The 13,620-nt window shown below is 39.8% G+C and overlaps 1 long non-coding RNA gene across 1 annotated transcript; it reads right to left on the bottom strand.

The window, feature by feature from the left end:
• Positions 1 to 2,939: 2,939 nt before the first annotated feature.
• On the bottom strand, positions 2,940 to 3,468 carry LOC121398302. Its single transcript, XR_005964231.1, has 2 exons — positions 3,118 to 3,468; positions 2,940 to 3,064 (listed from the first exon to the last, which is right to left on the bottom strand). It is a non-coding gene; the product is annotated as an uncharacterized LOC121398302 (long non-coding RNA).
• Positions 3,469 to 13,620: the final 10,152 nt, after the last annotated feature.

Here is a 13,620-nt window from a genome sequence, read left to right as displayed (position 1 = left end):
TACACTTGAGGACGTCGTTTGATTGCCCCAAGTTTTGGGCCTTCTTCATTTCCTGATGTTCTTCGAGATTGATGCCCCAGGTTTTGGGCCTTCTTCATTGTTTGTTCACTCATTGTTCCACTTCTGGACTTCTGAACATTGTCTGGAACTGTAAATAGTTGGGTTCATGAGACAAAGACTGCTGAGCCCCCACCAAAAACTCTTCTACCTCTAACTACTCGCTGAGTAGCACCTTTATTCTTTCCCTTACTACTCCCCAAGTGGCTCTCAGTGACTTTGTACACTTGGGTAGGGGGGGGTGTGATATGGAATAAAGTTTTGGTTATGGTGGGGGTCATGTAACTCAACTGCAATGAAAATGAGTGTTCATGTGTGAAAAGAAATCTATGCTAATTTTTCTTTTCAGCCAAGCCTGTGCCTGGACCTCCTGATACACTATGGATGGTTCAAGTATCGTAAGTTAAGTGCCTGAGTGTTCCTATAAGGACCTCATGAATGTAATAAAGTTATGCAACTGATGTTATTTGCACTGAAACTTATCCAATCCAGTATTTGCACTCTTGCTCTTTACTGTTCTTTTCTCCACAGTACCCATTGTTACCAGGTATTCCTCAGGAGAGGATACCAGAAGAGTGATGTTCAATGGTATTGTTGGTTTGCACTTATATATTCACTTTGTTACTATTGTGTCTATATCATTTCAAGAAAGTAAAGCAGGCTGGCACACAAAGCTATTCAAACCGGGGTACAACCCCTGGTATGTTTATTGCGTCACAACGTTTCGGGGGCGTGGCCCCTTCGTCAGGTGACGAAGGGGCCACGCCCCCGAAACGTTGTGACGCAATAAACATACCAGGGGTTGTACCCCGGTTTGAATAGCTTTGTGTGCCAGCCTGCTTTACTTTCTTGAAATGATATAGACACAATAGTAACAAAGTGATTTCTTTCTTCAAGTATATTTTGGGAGGGCCGTCTCCCTGAAGAGCTGTGCACCAAGCGTGACCGTACAGAAAGGGCCTGAGTGTGCACGTGAGTTTGTATAGAGTCTATATCATTTCACCATTGTCGGGACGAAATGGATTTTTCCCCCGGGTGTATGTAGGGACCTATAGGATATCCTATTCCTATAGAGTTAATCCCCTACCTTTTGTATGTAGTTCTCTTTTCCCTTGTTATTGGGCCAAGCCCTTGTAACTGGTAAAGTGTAACATCTTCACCTATTGGACAAAGAGTGTAATGACACTCCCCTGCCACACTGCTATATAGTGTTGTGCAGGGAGTGTCCTCTTCCTCTTTGGCTCCTGGTGCTGCTGCTAGGTGAATCTCCACTGAGCCTGGGATCACCATAGGCCCCAGTAAGCATTTACCCCAGAGGGACCTGACACCTTTGGTGCTAAGTCGGGGACCAGGTAACCCTGTGAACGAGGACCAGCTAAAATAGTAAGATACTGTTATAGTTCTCTCTAGGAGAGAAAGACAGAGAGGTGTATCAGAAAGAGCAGTTGTCGCTCCAACGAGGATTGTAGTAGGGAGTAGCTTCCCACAAGGCCTGTTTGCCTTTAGAGCAGGGAACTCAGTTGATAGGCATCTAGGTGAGCAAAGGACTACCTGTACCCTACCTGATAGATCCCGATCCCCTCACTGGCAACGTCAGTTGAACTGGGAATTGATGTACACCTATCTGCAATATCTTTTGGGAGTCACACCTGTTTGACTGTGAACCTTGTACTGTCCAAAGTGATTCCACCTGCTGTGTCCTCAGTATATTTGTAAGTAAACCTGTGGTCATTTGCCTCTGGCATAATAAATCTGTGCTCCTGTTTTACCTTTTTAAAGAACCTCCTGGCGTCCATTATTCTATTTTGCACTTATATGCCTGTGAGTTGTAGTTCAACTACAGTTTAAAGGGGAAGCTTCCATTTGGCGAAGGCTCTGCCCTGGGTGAAGATTCGCAATGTAACCCATGCTCACTAACTAGCTGGTCACCCTTAACTTCTAATTGGCAGATTAGGCCAAGAAAGCATTACAAATGCATTAAACCTTTATCTGTGGGAGACATTTCCAACTACTGTTTTACGAGTATATCCTATGAATTAGACCTAAGAAAAAAAAAATCACAGATATGTGATAATTTATTCCTGTTTCACAAATCTAATTTTGGTTACTTTTTTATCATCAGTGATGTTAACACAACTCAAAGGGAACTGTTACTTTCTCCCATATTATTTTTTTTTACCAGTTATTTCATACATTTGCCAAAAGGCAAGTGCAATAAATTTACTCAAAATATCAAAATGCTACAGCTGTGCAAAAATGAACATTATCATAGGGTGATGAAGAACAGGCAATAAAACGACACTGCCTGTACTGGCTTTTAGCCTGAATAAACTTACCTCTGCCTCAGAGCTGTGAATGTACTAGGAAAATGTATGTTATATGAACCTAATATAAAGGGTATGTGGATTCTATTGTTCATTTTGGAATTTTTTGTTAAACCATGCCGAACCCAGACATGTTTCTTTTTTTTACCTTACTGGATAATGTCATGGGAAAACATGTTTTTTTCAAAACGCATCAGTTAATAGTGCTACTCCAGCAGAATTGTGCACTGAAATCCATTTCTCAAAAGAGCAAACAGATTTTTTTATATTCAATTTTGAAATCTGACATGGGGCTAGACATATTGTCAATTTCCCAGCTGCCCCAAGTCATGTAACAAAATGTCTAGCCCCATGTCAGATTTCAAAATTGAATATAAAAAAATCAGTTTGCTCTTTTGAGAAATGGATTTCAGTGCACAATTCAAAATCAGTTTGCTCTTTTGAGAAATGGAGTAGCACTATTAACTGATGCGTTTTGAAAAAAACATGTTTTCCGATGACAGGATTGTAACTGTCCTCGGATCCTTGAAAGACTTTAAGAACATACCACTGGTACGGAAATAACTTTCTTTATTGGTAACATCATCAGGATAGGGAATCAGGAACAAAGATGATGAGTTTTAGCAATATTGGTGCGATATAAGTGCAGTAAGTACACGTAGAATGTGTAGAATGTGGTAGAACTAGGGGCAATTCAATACAAAAGGAGCATTCAGTAGTAGTACAGATAGCTCACCTATTTTCGCCTCATAGGATCTTAAGGGCAGTTTCTCTACTCTGGCATGCTCTCTGAAGATTCTGTCTCTAAGATGGCTGCTGGCATGTCTGGCTAGATTCTAGAAGATCTCAGAGTGAGGCTGGGTTCTGATTGGACTAGACTGTCAGGTGGCTGGAGTACTCAAATTAACCCTGTAATGTCTTGTGCTTAGCTGGCTATATTATAGCTGCTGGCTGTTACTCTACACACAAATGAACTTTAACAGCAGGAATAACTTTTCTGCTTGCCATACAACAGAGCGTATAAAGGTACATATATTGTTCTGTACTGCAAACTAGCGCTAAGTTGCTATAAACTTCTCTTATATTAACAGTCACAATGAATTATGCAGTTCAAATGTTAGATTTGCTGCTACAAGGATCCCTTTAAAGGAGAAGGAAACCCTTGCTACTAAAATCCTCTACCCCACATAGACCCCCCTCCCTGCTCTTCCCCCAGCCTAGGTGGTACCTTTGCCCCTAACTCTTAACTTACCCCACGGTGCAGATTCAGGGCATTGGAGTTCACGGCAGCCATCTTCTTCTTTTCGGTAATCTTTGGGAAGTAAGTGCCAAGAGCAATTTTCTGTTTCACGAATTCCAATTGCCAAAACACTGGAAGAAGATCCGAAGATTACCAAAGCGTCTGAAGACGGGGCCTGTGAACACCGCTGAACAGAATCTGCATCGAGGGGTAAGTAAAGAGTTGGGGGCATTTAGCAAATCATGGATGCCTATGATTACGTGTGTTAACACACGAAACACGTTAGGACGATTAATGTTTGTGTAATAAAGTGAAGTGATTTTACTGCTGCCTGGAGTCCTGCTGAGTGCGTGCCAATTTGCCAAGTCTTGATGTCTCCCCTATGCTGAGGGTTCGGGGCACAGCACCCGGGCCACTGAACAGGAGCGGTGAGTGACCCATACTTTCTGATTTTGGTGTGTCATTAGCGGAGGGTACGGGGCAAGCGGACCCGAACCAAACTATAACTGCGGTGAATGGGTTTTCAGCCTATAATATTGACCACTAAAGGAAAGATTCTCCAATAAACTAATTATACGGCAGGGGGTTAGAGCGCTCCTTTAAAGCGATACAGACACCTTCCTATAAAAATCTTAGGAACATGTCCATATCTAGGAGCTGCTGCACGCCGAATATTTTCAACTAAAAGCCCCCACCCCAAAGCTGCCCCCAACCCCGTGAACCTTCCTTGATCTGACCATCCGAAACTGCTAAATAATCTTCTGTGTTGTTTCAGTGACTCTGAGCTGGGAGTGGCGCGATGCTTCCATAGGATAATTACAAATGAAAATAGGACTGCAGCCTATGGGAAGATTGCTCCGCCCCCAGCCCAGCATCACTGAAGTAATGCCGAAGATCCGTTAGCTGTGTCAGAGGGTCGGATTAACGAAGGGTTGCAGGTTCGGGGGGTTTTTAGTGGAAACTATTCAGTGTGCAGCAGCTCCTAGATATGGACACGTTCCTATGATTTTAAAGATGGCACCTTTTGCCACCAATCAATCTGATCTTATTATTCTGCAAGGAATACAGAAATGGTTTGATGTAGTACTATAAATATCTGACAATTATTACACAATTTAATATAATGCGAGTTGTACATTTAATAACAGCATTTCCTCTCCAAATAGGCTCCACCTTGTGTCCAAGGGAAATCACCTTTTTGCCCTGTCTATCTTTAATTTGTTTCTGTTGAAGCTGATGAACTCCGAACATTGTCTGACAGTTTCCTCTGGAGCTGTAACTCGGGTTTGTCTAAAGGGGCAGAGGATTAAGATCTCTGAAGAAGACAATGATAGACAGTCCAAAAACTAATTCATCAGCCAGCAAAAGCAATGTCCTCCCATTTGTATTGACTTGTGCTATTACAGCATCGGTTAAATGCTTCCACTTTCTGCACAGTCACCTAAGGTTGAAAGCCAATGAGAACAAGTGTCATTTGCACAGTATGCAGTGATTTCAAGTCCAGTAATATATGTACATTTTGTCCTTTTCTCACTAAAACTTGTCAATCATTACAAGTGCCTAACGAAGGATTGTGTTTCCAGGTTGGATTTCAATCCATGCTGCTATTTCTGGCTCTAAAAGTGGGCACAAGACCTTTTTTTTCCATAGACTAATAATTCCTAATATATTATAATTATGATGATTTTTTTAAGTTTTAAAATGATAAACTGCTGCTGGCTTTTGATATACGGCAATTTTTATGTGATCTGTACAGATTTTACTCTGACTTTTGTAAATGCAGCTTGGCGACAATAATAGCAGCCTCGTCCAGTTGGCTTTAGTAATAATCATATTACCTGAGCATACGAAAGACGTTCAAACCCTTCATCGAATGCAAAAGAGGCAGATGGAGGGGCAGTGAGGATAATGAATTTATTTGGAGCCAGCGCATGACAATAGCCAGGTTCTCTTTATATCTAAATAAAAGAAATTAGACGGAATTGCCAGCTGCAGGAAACCTTTAGTTTAGGTATATGTTATATCAGAGTTGCTGTCCTCATCCTTATAAATTCTGGAAATCCACATAAACTTAAAAAAAAAATTCAACCTGATTACTTTTAACCCTTTTACAGCCAGTTAAGCCTTTTTTAAATGCCAGCCAACTTTTTAAAAACATTTTGTACTGTTTCGCTAAAAGGAAATTTCTTGGAGTGAATTTTTAAGAAACCAATGAATATATCACTATAGTATATTAATATCATATACTATTATAGTATATATAATATAGATATACTATATATTGCTTTAGGGTCTTTTTCAACTTAATCAGAATGGCTATTTAACACTTCTGTAACATGATATATATCTAAATACCTAAACATTGGGGGAAAAAAACTTGTATTGATAATAAAGAGAAATATATATCATACACATTTTTATACACAGACACAATTACTGATTTGGAAATCCCCATGTGTCTTAAGTGTGCCAATATCAATTATGAATAGTTTTATGGAAATTCCTGACTTGTACAGACCAAAACCTGACAGCAGAACTATTCTACATGTTCAAAGCACCATGAAAAATAGTTAAGATCACAAAGCCAAAAGTGCCCATAACATTATAGCCTTAAACACATGCATGTTTTTAATATGTAAGATATAAAGAAGAGAGCTTTTTATACAAGTTCTGTATTGTGGCATTCAGGTCCGGACTGAGAATTAAAATAGGCCCGGGCATTTCAGGTACACAGAGGCCCAATCAGCCCATACAGAGGCCCAAACAGACCCCACCAGCCCACTAAATACTGACTTTTTATGGCACCTTAAAAGGCCCTCTGGCATTTGCCAGAACCCACCCACAGATTGCCAGTCCGGGCCTGGTGGCATTTCATCTTTATTCTTCCTGTATGCCCCTCGGCTGGGACGCCCGCCTTGAGCTGTTTCCTCTTCCTGAAAAGCCGCAATACTAAGGGCGCGCCTCTGCTTTCATTATTGCCGCATGCGTGAAATTCAAATGTTTAAAAGGCGCAATTGGGCTTGTTATCATTGCCCGTTATAGGATCTTGTTCCTGGTGCTTCTGTGCTGTTTTGCCTGTTTGATTCTGATTATCTGTTGTGACCCCTGCCTGTTTTTGACTATCCCAACTTCTGGAATCCTGACCCTGCCTGATAACAGACTCTCCTGTATCCACAACCCCTCTGATTGATCTCCTGGTTTGACCCTTGCCTGCCTGACTCCGTTGTACTCTGCCTGCCCCGACCCGGCCTGATCTGACTACTCCTTCTGTCTACACCTTGTACCACGACCAGGGCAGCCATCAGGGGGGAGAGTTGCAGGGGGCCCGAGGGTAAGGGGGGCCCGACCATGCCACACTTACTTGATTAGCCGGGCCCCCATCTTTCTGAGAGCTGCTGACTTCGGGAAGGCATGGACGTTTAAGGGGCCCTGGCCACCAATTTTCTTATAATGTGGGGGGGCCCTGGCCGTCAATTTTTTTTTTCTCATGTGGGGTCCTAGCCACCAATATTTTTTAATGGGGGGGCCCGGGCCACAAATGTTTTTTTTATGGGGGGCTCTGACCACAAATATCCTTTTATTTTTTCTTAACATGTGGGTACCCTAGCCACCAATATTTTTTTTACTGTGTGGTGGGGACAGACCTGTGGGGTGGGGATAGCGGACCTGTAGGTGGGGCTTGCGGTGAGTGCAGCCCAAGGGGCCAAGGAAATTTTGTTGTATGGGGCCCTGTGATTTCTGATGGCGGTCCTGACCACGACCTTCTACCGTTGTGCCCCTGTGCTTGTTCAGAACCCCTCGCGTTGCACCTCTCTTAATAAGACCTGGCGGCATCAGATTAGCCAAGGGCTCCTCCCAAGGTGAAATGCGGCTGCTAAATGGTGGAAGCAAGAGCCAAGAACAGGGTGCTTAGCATCGGTTCTGAATTTAGGGTGCCAACCGTGACAGATGACTTCAAAAAACAACACATTTTTGAAAAATACACATTCTATTAAATTCAATACTAGAAAATATATCTTTCTACAGTTTGCGAAACTACAAAACTAAAATCACTAAAATTCCACACTTTACAGAATCCTATTTCCCACATGTATTTGGGTACAAATATACAAAACAATTTAAATTTGAAGGTGAAAAAAGGCTTCAGCTACTGCAAAGACAATGGACTGTAAGCATATATGGAGGAATGTAATTGTAGAGCTATAATAAACTAACTTTACTGTAGTCGGTTTAAGCTACGATCAGTGTGTGGTAATACCACATATGAGGCCCTCTCTTAGGGGTAAGCCCTCGCAGGGGGGTGGAGGCAGCGTGTAGTGCAACTATAACCAGGTGCAATAGCACAATGATGGGCGCCAGTAGTTCTTTAATTCTTTAACAATGAACTGTCTTTATTTAACATAGCACATAGCACATATCAGATATCCACAATGGAGTATAGAACAATCAGACAGCATAAAGGAAGCATATACTCACAGAACCAGTATAGGCTGAATCCCTGCAGGCCAGGGAATATACAGCAGAGAGTGTGGCAGCTTGTGAGGGGTATTGCCCAGTTTTCAGGATATCTTCCAGTGGCAGACTAGGGGAATTCCTATCATCCCTAGTCTCAACACTTTAGTCCCTACTCCGGGTCAGTAATACCCTGGGATCTTAATCCCTCTAATATCCTCGGTGGAGCCTTGAGCTGCTCAATTAAATAACCTCTCTATCACTCCTAGAGTGATCTATAAAAGAGTATAGCTGTCTAATTACTAGGGCCAATGCGCCTAGGGTCGACATATACCCATTCCCTTCCAGCCTGCTTGGTTGGGCTAAAGTAATGGACCCTGACCTCATGGTTCCCAAGACCTTTATACTATGACACAGTGCCATCTGGTGTACACTGTGAGAACTACAGGGGTTACATAAGCATAAGGTTCCCATAAGGACCTTTTAGGCGTCCATATAATTAGGGATGTGCCTGTCTGTAATGTGTAAGAGTGTCTAAATTTTCACATCCCTACATTATAAAAGTCAGTAATGGAAAAAATGCGAAAAGTTATGCCTTTGTGCGAACAAATTTGTCTTTGCGCGAATTTAACATAGCATTTGCAAACCTGGAAACTGTTCAGCAACCACTTCCGACAGGGGAGGAAAATTTGCGAAGTTTCCAGTCTGCACCAGTGCACAGTGAATGTAATAAAACTTCTTACTGAAAAAGTTTTTATGTTTGCTCCTAAAGATTACGAAACCTTCAAGCTCTTCTTAAAAATTGGCAATGTGCAATTAAAATTCGTAATGCAATAACCATTTTAGGAAGACTATTACATTGCAAAATGCAATTTTTTATTCTTATTTGTGCAAATTGTTTTGTTATTTGCGACTTTTATTACATTCCCCCAATTATGTATAAACAGTTTTTTGTTGGAGAGCCCCTTTCATTTTTGGAGGCACATTATCCTTTATAATACACTAGTTTTCTGTTTATTTGAAACAAAACAGAAGGGTGTTTTTATTTTTAATTGTAAGATGATGAGTCTCATCTGTCACTTTTGCCAGTTGAGCCAGATCTCCTGGAAAGTTTGCCATAACCAAAACAAATGCACTTGCCCTGCATAGTGTTGTGTCATTGGAAAGTACTAACACATAATCACAGGCAGAGAGAACTCACCGTGTGCTATAATCCTAATCGGGGAATGTAATAAATTTGCAAAGAGCAAAACAATTGGCACAAATAAGGATACAAATTCACATTTCACAATGTAATATTCTTCCTTAAATGTTATTGCATTGCAAATTTTAATTGTGCAATGCCTACTTTTAAGAAGTACTTGAAGGTGCCGTAATCTTTTGGAGCAAACGTAACAACTTCTCCAGTAAGACATTAATTACACTGCGCACTGGCGCAAACTATAAAATTCGCAAACCTTCTTCCACTGTCGGAAGTGGTCACTAAACAGTTTTCGGGTTAGCAAAAGCAATATTAAATTAGCGCAAAGGAAAAGTTCTTCGCACAGAGTCATAAATTTTGCGAATATTTTTTCTGTTACCGACTTTTATTACATTCCCAAGTCTTACTATGAGGAGACTATGAAAGAGCAGGGCATAACTGCTTGTCTATCTACATGACATGGCCACTAACAAGGTAACCATCCAATTCTAAGTACCTCTAAGTTTCCTTTTAAAGCTGGGGTACTGGAGTGCACATTTTCTTGGTATAAAGGTGCTGAACTCTCTGCTTCTAGGAACCTTCTTACCCTCTGTTCTTTTAGGAGAGCCTGTTCAATTAGGAGAGACTTCATATTGATATTGATATAGAGGCACTTTCATTCTCCCCAGAGGATAATATACTTGTTCATACAGTTAGGACTGAAGTAATATGGTCTGTATCAGCTTTAGCATGCTTTGTAACAAACTATTTGACTATAAATATGTGAAAAGAATTAGAATCTTATTTTCTTTATAGAGAGGAGTGCATATTGATATCTGTTATATAATAACAAATATCGATATGCAGGTCCCTCTGTCATTTTTCCTGTGGTTCTTTATTTCTTCTATAAGCATTTCTTGTTTTTATCTGCAGTGCCATCTAGTGACCAATGGATACAAGATAAATACCTACGGAACTGTTGCATATAAATTCCCAGAAGAAAGCAATAGTGAAAATAAATGGGTTTTTTTAAAATAAAGTTGAATATATAACCTATTATTAATTAGGAAAGGATCTAATTCTACATTATTTGACATTATTTGGTACATTACATGGAAAAATGCAAAAGGGAAAAGAGTACAGGTATGGGATGTTTTATCCAGAAAGCTCCAAATTACGGGAAAGCAGACTACCATACTCCATTATAACCAAATAATGCCAATTTTTAAATTGGATTTACTTTTTCTCTGTAATAAATAAACGCTTGATCCAAACTAACATATAACTAATCCTTATTAGAGGCAAACAATTCCATTCAGTTTATTTAATGTTTAAATTAATTTTAAGTAGGCTTGGGGGCAGATTTATCAAGGGTCGAAGTGAATTTGAGGGAATTTTCTAAGTGAAAAAATTCAAAATTCTAAGTAATTTTTTGGATGCTTCGACCATCGAAGTAGGATACTACGACTTTGATTCGAAGTAAAACCATTCGACCATTCGATAATCGAAGTACTGTCTCTTTAAAAAAAATTAGATATCAATACTTCACCAAATCAAACCTGCCGAAGTGCTATGTTAGCCTATGGGGACCTTCTACGTTTTTTTGAAGTTGAAGAAAAATCGTTCGATCGAAGGATTTTACTTTGACCGCAAATGGCCAAATTCGATGTAAAAAAACTTTGACTTCGATATTTGAAGTCAAAGTATTCCAATTCGATGGTCGAATTTCAAAGTTTTTTCTACTTCAAAATTCGACCCTTGATAAATCTGCCCCTATATGTATGAAGATCCTAATTATGTAAATATCCCTTATTCATAAAACCACAAGTCCCAAGCTACATAATAGGATCCACACCTGTATACAGAAGAAAACAAAAAGGTAAAACAGGCTAGACCTAATCCTGGAATGCAATAAAGTAATGACTAATACTAAATACAGATTTTTAGTGAAGAAAAAAAACACAATTTTTTTGGGATTTAATATACCCCGAGGATGGAAAAAGTCCAAATCTGAAAATCCAGCATCTCAGACCTATCGAGGATGCATATACTGTAAGTCAATGGGAGAAGACCCAAATGTTTTTTCATCTGCACTGGTTTTCATGCAATAACCCAAAGATTTTGGGGTTTTCAGGTTTTTTCGGTTTTTTGGAAAATTCATATGATTTGCATTTTTCTCCGTTTTTTAGGGTTTTTTCCCGCAAAAAACCTTTTTGTTAAAGTGTATTAATAAATATGGCATAAAAACCTGTGCGGATTTGGTCTGAGTTTTTTCACAAAAAAAAAGATAAATTCGGACTTTGATAAATAACCCCCTAAGAGTTACTTTATATTTTATTACTCAGTACAGTGAGTCATTTAGCAGTGCAGTCTTAAATTATGTGGGAAAAAAGGGTTATTTTTTTCTTTTTGTGGGTCTTTTTTTCACATGATTGTGTGTTGACAGGCACGGTATTGCTACTTAAACCAATAATGAAAGAATCCGCCTATCTATGCCAAGCAGCAGTAGCCATGAATTCAGTGGATATTTGTATGGCTGTTCCTAGAGTCCAGATAACAGTCTCGCTGGCTGAGTGCCTAAGCCAAAACTCAATACACAGGCAGAGGGGAGGATGAGGAAAAATATTTATATATATTCCTTCATACTATGCTTGGGTCAAGTCCATGTATAATACCTAAATTATATAAAACACATAGCAGGATAAATGCAGTGGCATGCAGGATACTTGTAGCGAATCGCCAGCATCCCCTGAACCCCCCGAAAAATGAATCCTTTAGTGCTTTATCCGGAAGGTTGGCCACCTCATCATATATAGCAAATATACAAGTGATTTGGCAATTGCATTTAACGACATAAACCACACGTATAACTGCTCTGTTACGCTAGTGTTTCACTTGCATTGTTATATATACGACACTAGAACAAAAGATAAACACAGTCAGGGTCGGACTGGGAGGCCCGGGGCCCACCGGGACTTCTGGTCCAGGGCCCCCCTACTGTGATGCGCCATGCGCCAGCAGTGTCGGTCAGCGTGCATGTGCGAGCTGCGGCTCCGAAAACTTTTTTTTTTACCAAAACTTAGATATCGGGAGAGGGGGTCTGGCCCGGCGGGGGCCCACGAGGGTCCGGGCCTACCGGGTTATTTCCCGGTTTCCCGCCGGGCCAGTCCGACACTGAACACAGTGCCGATTTTATACATCCCAGAAACCAAAGCAGGATAGATACAGAGGCAATTGCACATTTAATGCCCCAAGACACATGGTAGTCTAAATAGTGTCACTATTATGTATAATATCCCAATAACACATAGCAGGATAAATGCAATGGTTTTTTCAAAGGAAATTAGTTGAACTAACTTTGGAAGGCCCATTTATCAAAGTCCAAATTTATCTCAATATTTTCTGAAAAGACTCAGACGCACTGGTTTTTCCGGCTGATTTATTAATAAACTTTCCCGAAAATGTTGTTTGCGGGAAAAAAATCAGAAAAAAAGATTGTGATAAATACGAATTTTACGAATCTTTCGCAATTTCAACCCGAAAACTTCTGATTTTCAGATTCAGACTTTTTCCAAAAAATTTGTGTTTTTTTTAAATTTACAGTTTTATAAAAAAACACAAATTTTTCAGATATTCTACATTCGAAGTTTAGTAAATAACCCCCTAGGTATGATGTAGAGAGCACTATCCTGAGACAATTTGCTATAGGTTTTTTTTAAATTTGTGGGGGGTTTTTTTAAAGTGAATTCGAGGGAATTTTCAAAATAAAAAAATTCGAAATTCGAAGTAATTTTTTGGATACTTCGACCATCGAATAGGATACTACGACTTTGAATTCGATTCGAAGTAAAATAGTTTGAATAAATATGGCCATTTGCGGTCAAAGTAAAATCGTTCTAAGGATTTAATCCTTTTGATTTTTCTTTGACTTCAAAAAACATAGAAAACTGCTTTAGAAGGTCCCCATAGGCTAACATAGCACTTCGGCAGGTTTAATTTGGCGAAGTATTGAAGTCGAAGTTTTTTTTGAAGAGACAGTACTTCGATTATCGAATGATAATCGAAGTACTGTCTCTTCAAAAAAAACTTCGACTTCAATACTTCGCCAAATTAAACCTGCCGAAGTGCTATGTTAGCCTATGGGGACCTTCTAAAGCAGTTTTCTATGTTTTTTGAAGTCAAAGAAAAATCAAAAGGATTAAATCCTTAGAACGATTTTACTTTGACCGCAAATGGCCATATTTGATGAAAAAAAACTTTGACGTCTAAGTAATTCAATTCTGTGGTTGAATTTCGAAGTATTTTCAACTTCGAAATTCGACCCTTGATAAATCTGCCACTAAAAGTATAAAGATAGGAACAGAAAA

Source organism: Xenopus laevis, chromosome 9_10L (assembly GCF_017654675.1).
Source record: "Xenopus laevis strain J_2021 chromosome 9_10L, Xenopus_laevis_v10.1, whole genome shotgun sequence".
Lineage (NCBI taxonomy): Eukaryota > Metazoa > Chordata > Amphibia > Anura > Pipidae > Xenopus > Xenopus laevis.
Note: the sequence above shows the minus strand (reverse complement) of the source record. Positions and strands in the feature narration are given on the sequence as shown.